Below are 8,286 nucleotides of genomic sequence, written 5' to 3' on the forward strand. Positions count from 1 at the left end.
CAGAGAGAGAGGGGGAGACCCAGAATCGGAAGCAGGCTCCAGGCTCTGAGCTGTCAGCACAGAGCCTGATGTGGGGCTCAAACCCATGAGCTGTGAGATCATGACCTGAGCCGAAGTCAGACACTTAACCGACTGAGCCACCCAGGCGTCCCTAGACACTTATTTCTAACCCCCTAATTCATCTGGGTACCAACTGCAGACCTGCCATTTTTAAGCTGTGTGACCTTAAATAAGTAATTTAATTTCTCAGAGCCTCAGTTGGCCCATCTGTAAGATGACTGTAAGAATGCTACCTTTCTCTAGGTTATTATGAGGGTCAGAGAAGATTATGTACATAAAAGTCTTGAGTATCACCTGATATGTGACAATGCCTCAGAAATGGCAGTGGTTATTGTGTCTAAACTCCTGAACCTGTTGTTGTTATGACTTTGTAATTTTGCATTTTCATTGCTTAAGAGACTGACAATTAGAAGGAAAAAAATTGCCTATCAATCTCCTGGAGAACAGTTTGGAGATGGAGAAGAACGCAGAGACACTAACAGCTATATGTTCTCTGAGTTCAACAAAGGGACAAGAACAGAGCATCTTTAAAATTTGCTGTAATGTGGGGGTTCTCTGTAGGTGAAAGGGAGCTGTGTGCTTGTCCAGAGATACACAGCCCACCCAGGAGGGCCTCAACTGCACCACAAAAGGAAGGGCTCGTGGACTCTGGTGCAGTTACCTCCGCCGAAGACATTGCTCCAGAACATCCTCCACCAAGGACGTCCCAGAGCTGGGACGAGGGGCCAGAGGCACCCCGAAATCTTGGAGAATTACGCCTCATGTTTTAGAGCCCTGCATTGCTGACTGTGGCCGTGACTTGGAATCACTGTGTAAGAAGATAGAATGTCTCCGCCAGCCCATTTCTGGCCAAGACACTCAGATAGATGCCAAAAATCACTTGACTTGGAAACTATTTCTGTGTCAGAGTGGTAGAATTCTGGATGATTGAGTTGTTTTCAACTCTGTTGTATATTCTAAAGTTATCACCCCTCAGTCTTGGGAGAGAACATATGCATGAGACAAGCGGAGCGAAGGAAAATTAACACAATTCTATGCATACAATTGCATAAGCTCGTGTATGAGAGGGCCCGGTACCATCTAGGTGTCATAGAAAGGTAAAGAGGGAAAGAGCACACTTTGTGTCCTGGGTTTGAATCCAGTTTCAGCACTTTCAGAGTGACAGTGCCAGGGCGTGTCCTGTCTCAGAACGTCGGTCTCGTGATGGACACTGTCCACCTGACTTAACAGTCGCACACAACAAATGAGATGACAGGTGTGAACTGCCTGCCCGCATCCATTCCTGTGCATTGTCCCCAGCCGGGTTTGCGTGGGGGTGCTTGGTGGGGTGAGGGGGGGAAGCCTGAGCGATTTGTGAAGATTTGTGATAGAGTGTTAGAGGGGGGAATGACTTCCACTGAGTTGCCGGTGAAGCTTATCTGGTTTCTTTCTGTCCATCAGTCTGTCTTCCACCTTATTTATTCACAGATGCGTGCATTCCTCCATTCACCTACCCGCGCAGCCCTTTTTATTGAGCGTCCTGCAGTGTGCCAAGCACAGATGAACAAAATAGGAGTTGAGACATGGCACCAAACAGGAAGTGTAGAGATGTCACCTTCTTCCTTACACACTCTCACGTGCTGGTGTTTAGATATAAAAACACGGTCACATTGAACACATAAAGCATATTCCTAGAATTACCGATACCAGGAGAAGTTCGGTGATCTGCGTGTCCAAAGCGATATTTATACATACGTGTGAACATGTGTATATTTGTGTTTCTACTGATCACTTATCTGTATTAGAAGTAAAAGCAGTGGGATCTCATTTTGCATGGAATCTCATTTGCTCATTGTTGTTTCCTGCGTCTTTTACCAATAAATCTGCATATTCATGTTATGTACCGGAAATCTCCATCTTCAAAGATCAGTTATTTTAGCTTTATGTTTAAGAACTACTCATAAATTTTTTTGAGAGAGATAGAAGGCACAAGTGAGTGAGGGGCTGAGAGAGAGAGAGAGAATCCCACAAGGGGCAGAGAGAGAGAGGGCGGGTGGAGGGAGGGAGAGAGAAAGAGAGAGAGAAGCAGAGTTCACCTGAAGCAGGACTCATGTCTACCTGAAGCTGGCTCGAGCTTACCCGATGCGGGACTCAAACTCACGAACCATGAGATCATGACCTGAGCCGAAGTCAGACACTCAACCGACTGAGCCACCCAGGCGCCCCTACTTTTTAGCTTTTAATTACCATTATGAGCAACTTGGTTCCATTCCGGTTGTTTTGCTTCAGAAGAAAACTTTGAAAAAATTGTTTACAAAATATTTTAAGCGGTATGAAGGGTTTTTGAATGGCATGCATGACAGTAGAGCAGGTAAGAAATTGCTGGCAGGCATTCCAAGCAAAGAGGCAGTAAGATATTACGCAGTGGACCGTGCAACGAAGAGGCTACAGCGTGGGGCCCTGCCGCGGGATTCTGGCCTCACTGTGAGGAGAAAGAACTTCTCTGTTCTCCTAGAGCCTTTTCTCTGAGTTATTGAGTGGATGCAGATAAATACTTGACATCTGTTCAGGGTCTTTGGTTCCTCTTTTTAAAAACCGGGTGCAGGTTGTTTTTTGGCTTTTGGTTTGTTTGGTTTTTTTTTTCTTTTTTTTTGCTCACAGTGGAGTGCTATTGGATGTTAAACTAATGACAAGATCACTGAGGCCTGAGTAGATGCTGTTCGTGAAACCCTTACGGCAGGGTCAGGCTGCCGGTAAAACATCATTTGGAAGAGGTCTGGCCTTCCAGGAAATTGTCATGAAACCGATCCAAGAAGAGCTTGGAATTCTGGACTGCTTTGGAGCGCGCTGTAGGCTGCGATGGAATTTGTTCACAGCTTTCATGGAAGATGACACTGTTTGTAGAAGTTGGAAACTTTTCTCATAGTCTTCATTTAACTGTGGACACATCTGATTGGTGTAGCTGCTTGGAGAATCATGCCAAGGATAAATCTTGGGTTATTTTGATACATACCCTTTCTAGTTTTGAGAGGAAGAAGGAGAGGTGTATTTGCTAGAGGGGTAATAAGGAGTCAGTTTACAAACTCACAATGTTTTAATACATACCTTTGAAATACTTTAAATTTACAATGAAATTCACATTTGCGATTGTGTCTGAGGTGCAAGCTAACAATGCAGTGAAGTATTTCATGTAGAAGCACATATTTAATAGAAATTATTCTTTATAATTTTCTCCGTGTCTTCCCATAAATCCGCCCTCCCCCCGCAAGTGGACATGTTACATATTAAATTTGGTTTTATTGAACTTATTAATATTGTGACCCAATTGGAGGCAGCCTTCTTTATGCACATGTTTGTGGATCCCAGGAGCCTCTAGGTGAAGCCCTTTGGACTTCTCAAGAAATCTCACACATTTCTTAACACCGTTTCCCGAATGCCACATAACTGTGAGTTGTATGAAAAGCGAAAGCATTTTATAGAACTAAATGTGATTTTCTCAATTTAAACTTGGTATTCTTCCCATTTGGAGCTACTTAATGATTTGCTATTTTGTCCCTCTATCCCCTGCACCCCATATCAGTGCAGCTTTATTTTTACTTAATTATAGCAATTAAGAATATTTTTAGGGGCGCCTGGGTGGCGCAGTCGGTTAAGCGTCCGACTTCAGCCAGGTCACGATCTCGCGGTCCGGGAGTTCGAGCCCCGCGTCAGGCTCTGGGCTGACGGCTCAGAGCCTGGAGCCTGTTTCCGATTCTGTGTCTCCCTCTCTCTCTGCCCCTCCCCCGTTCATGCTCTGTCTCTCTCTGTCCCAAAAATAAATAAACGTTGAAAAAAAAATTAAAAAAAAAAAAAAAAAGAATATTTTTAAACTCTCAACTTTTTACTTTTCCTAGTAGATATTTGTATCAGTCAGGGTCACCCAGAGGGCCAGAACCAGTATGGGATATGTGTGAACATTTATTGCAAAGAACTAGCTTCTGTGATTGTGTGAGCCGGCTGGGCTTGTCCAAAATCCACACAGCAGGCTGTCAGGAAGGGCAGGCTAGGACTCATGTGAGAGCTGAGCTGCTGTCCACAGGTTGAATTTCTTCTTTCTCAAGAAAGCCTCAATTCAGCTCTTAAGGCCTCTCAGCTGATTGAATCAAGCCTGCCCAGATCATTGAAAATAATCTCCCTTACTTAAAGTCGACTGATTATGGACTTTAATCACATCTACAAAATACCTTCACAGGGCCACCTAGATTAATGTTTGAATCACTTAGACTATAGCTTAGCCCAGTTGATACATGAAAAAGGAGCATCACAACATTCAAATGCAAGACATTTCAAATTCAGCAAAACCGATATAGATTTATGCATAATTGTATTTGTCTGATATCAGCTGAAACCCGTCGTTCCCTTGGTGTTGCAATGAAATGCACGTTTGGAAAATAAATGTTCAAGTCCCTCCTGTCTTGGCGGAGGGAAAAGGGCATTAGAGAGGTGATACGGGTGGTCGTCCCTTGTCGCAGACTTTGAGTCCGGAGTTCTGTCTTGTCCAGCAACAGAATGGATGCAGAATTGAATATGAGAGAGGCTAATGCCTGGGAGGAGACAAGAGCCCCAAACAGGGGTTTTGTCTCTGTATTTATTGAGCTCTCAGGTTTTCCATATGTGGTGAACGTGCAGAAGAAAACAATAAGATAGTGACCATTAATTTGTGTATGTAAGAAGCAAAGGGTTTGCAAGGTGAGTGTCATTAGAAGTTGAGATTAAAGCACAATTATATATTGGAGCCAGATACCAGATGGACAGTGTTTCTCTGTGGGTGATACGGTCAAGTAGTTGTTATCTCCGAAGTGTAAGATTGCCAGAGCACGCTGCCTCAAGGCTAACAAGGCACCCTTTCCACTAGCTAACCTTGGGTGCTTTCGCCCTGTGGTGGCTTTCTGCCTCTCTGCTTTGTTTTAATGACTGGCCTTGGGCACTTCCGCCCTGTGGCAGCTCTCTGCCCTAAACTGTGTTAACCCATTGGTGCAAGCCTACAGAATTCTTCAACTTATTTCCCACAGTCCCTGAGATTCTCTGCCCTGCAGCTAAGACAGGCAGTCAGTAGAGTAATTCCAGGATTTCAAGGCAAGTGCACCCCAGTATGTCCTGTCTTCTCTCAAGTTCCTCAGATCTCATCTTTCTGAAGGGCTCTGTCTAATAAGTCAAGAGGGCTTTCCTTGGCCGTTCAGAGCATGTCTGTTGCTGAATGATTATTCAGAACAGCCAGGCTTAAACCCAGAAGCTTTGGAAGCCAGGGGAAGGCACCCTGAATTTTACCGACTATACCTATGATGATGAAGGAGTGGCTCCCCAACCATTGCCAGAAAAGGGGTGACAGACACTAGGCATTTGAAACATGGAGTGACTGCTGCATTTGTCTGCTTCTGTTCCACCTCTGAAAATGAAAGCTTCTTGAGGGCACAGACTACCAGTGCCCAGAGCATGCCACAGTAAGTAACACATGTACCAGTTTGGGTCCCAGCAGGAAACAGTGTACTCAAGTCCGGATCATTTCAGGAGGGGTTCACCAAAAGGCCTAGGGAAACCCTAAATGATAATGATAATCTCCAGTCTGGAATCAGGGGTGGGGGAAGTCACTGGAGGTCTGAAGACAAAGTCTGGGACGGAGGGACCGTGGCCTCTGGTGAAGGGATAAGCCAGCCCTCTGGAGATGAAGCTGGGGAAAAGAAATACCCTTGCCCTGAAAATGGACCACATTATCTCCTTCTCTTCACCTGCCTGGGCTCCCCATTGGCTGAACCCACTAAAAATCAGAGGGCCAAGGAGTATGCTGATGTGTTCCCTTCAAGTCAGTCACTGGGAGGCACAGTGGAAGGTGGATCAGAGAGACAAAATTAATGCTCTAGACAGCTTCAGGTATGTGAACTTGAACAAGCTGAGTAATTTCTCTGAGCTTCCATTTTTTCATTTAAAAATGGGACGATCATAGTTATCTGGCTACGTTAGTTTAGGGGCAGAGAGTATATGTGGATTACCTTTAACAATGGGTGGCATTTCATAACTGTCTCAGCCCTTTTATACTGTTTATTTCTTTAAAAAAATTTTTTTAATGTTTATTTTTGAGAGAGAGAGAGAGAGAGACACAGAGCACAAGCAGGGGAGGGGCAGAGAGAGAGGGAAACACAGAATCTGAAGCAGGTTCCAGGCTCTGAGCTGTCCGCACAGAACCTGATGTGGGGCTTGAACTTAACAAACTATGAGATCATGACCTGAGCCGAAGTCGGATGCCCAACTGACTAAGCCACCCAGGCACCCCGTTTATTTCTTTTTTGAGAGAGAGAGAAAGAGAGAGAGCAAGCAAGTTGTGAAGGAGTAAGTAGAGAGAGGGAGAGAAAATTCCAGGCTCCCCACAGTCAGTACAGAGCCTGACGTGGGGCTGGAACTCATCAACTGCGAGATCATGATCTGAGCTGAAACCAAGAGTCGGATGCTTAACCGATGGAGCCACCCAGGCACCCCTGTCTCAGCTAACTCTTAACATAGACCAGACCTTCACATGCCAATAATAGGGAAAGAGGTAAGGTATTTAAGAAGCATTTTAAACTGTTTTAGAATAACCGTAGCATCTTACATACATATATACATACTTTAACCTAAATTCTGATCATCAATAAAACAAAACTCCCATCTCCTCTAGAAGCGCCTTATTACCCAAAAATTTCACTTTTCCCTACCTAATTGCCAGGGATAAAAAACAGATTAGTAACTTCCCCACTTTGAATTGCATTCCCCTACCTATCCTGTAAAGGAGAATTTAAAGACAAGGAGGGGGCGCCTGGGTGGCGCAGTCGGTTAAGCGTCCGACTTCAGCCAGGTCACGATCTCGCGGTCCGTGAGTTCGAGCCCCGCGTCGGGCTCTGGGCTGATGGCTCAGAGCCTGGAGCCTGTTTCCGATTCTGTGTCTCCCTCTCTCTCTGCCCCTCGCCCGTTCACGCTCTGTCTCTCTCTGTCCCAAAAATAAATAAATGTTGAAAAAAAAATAAAAAAAAAAATAAAGACAAGGAAAAAGGACAAAAGATTTTAACAGAGAGAATCGGAGACTAATGCGCATTTCCTGACTTCACTGTTACTGCAGTTTGATGTGATTACATGAAAACTGTGAGTCTATATAGGCAGATGAAAAATGTGAGTATAGGCATTGTGATACAATAACTGTGCCCACCTGTCTAATTTCTCTTCTCTGGAGTATTTATGATTAGAAAGGAGGATTTATAGATAAAGTAACATAGATAATAGTATATACATAGTACAGATTACTGTGCTTTGTAAGTTAGATCGTTAAGTCACATGGAAAAACAAATAGAAACATCTTAAGATTTCATCTTAGGAACGATACAGAGGGAATCTGTGGTCTTTGCAAAGAAAGAAATCTGCACCTTCCAGGTCCTGCCCCAGCATCTGATTTTGAAAGACATTCTTACTGGTTCCTTAGGACAAACACTTGATGTTGTCTGCATGGATGAGACTCCTGCCTGTGAATAAAACCAGGTCGGAGGTTTGCCACAGTTTATCAAGATACACCTATGAGTAATTCATGAGCCATCTGTTGACCAAAAAGCCAGTTAAGGAATTCTAATAAATGCGTGATTTCCATTTCCTAGCGTAAAGCAGCGTTGGCATTTACAACCTTCCTCAGCAATACAATGCCAGTAAAAATATAACTGACAGTTACAGGTCTTTGCTATTTCTAAGCATTAATCACCTCAAAGGCAGTATCACAGATCACAGATCTTCCTTTCTAGAACTATGAGCTACAAAACGTTGGCAACGTGTTGAACTTCAATTACTTCTTAGAATACAACATCTTACATTCACATGAGCAAGACTTAATGACTCACAAAGACAATTTGGAATAAATATGGATATTCACCCTGGAATTTTCTCTTTCAGTGGCAGTAATTATTAACAACACTAGTTTCTTCTCTGAGGTAGTAATTTTTGGCAGTTTAGATCTTGTTCAGAATGTGCTGAAGATGTGATTATTCTTAGTGCCTCTGTCTTTACCAGCTTGTAATAGCTCACATGGCAATTTAATTTCTTTTCTGTTGGGTGAAGGTGGCACTGTTATCAGCAGAAGGATACGATTTTAAAGTATCATGACACAGAGTGATTTTTAACGTGAGCTGTTATGATTCTGAATCATTTTCAGAAATCACAGAGATTGCTTTTTCTGACATCCTGATCGCCCCGGGGAAA

The sequence above is a fragment of the Lynx rufus genome, unplaced genomic scaffold, assembly GCF_022079265.1.
Source record: "Lynx rufus isolate CCGP_SWC_20201006 ecotype Redwood Valley unplaced genomic scaffold, mLynRuf1.p SCAF_5, whole genome shotgun sequence".
NCBI classification, from domain to species: Eukaryota; Metazoa; Chordata; class Mammalia; order Carnivora; family Felidae; genus Lynx; species Lynx rufus.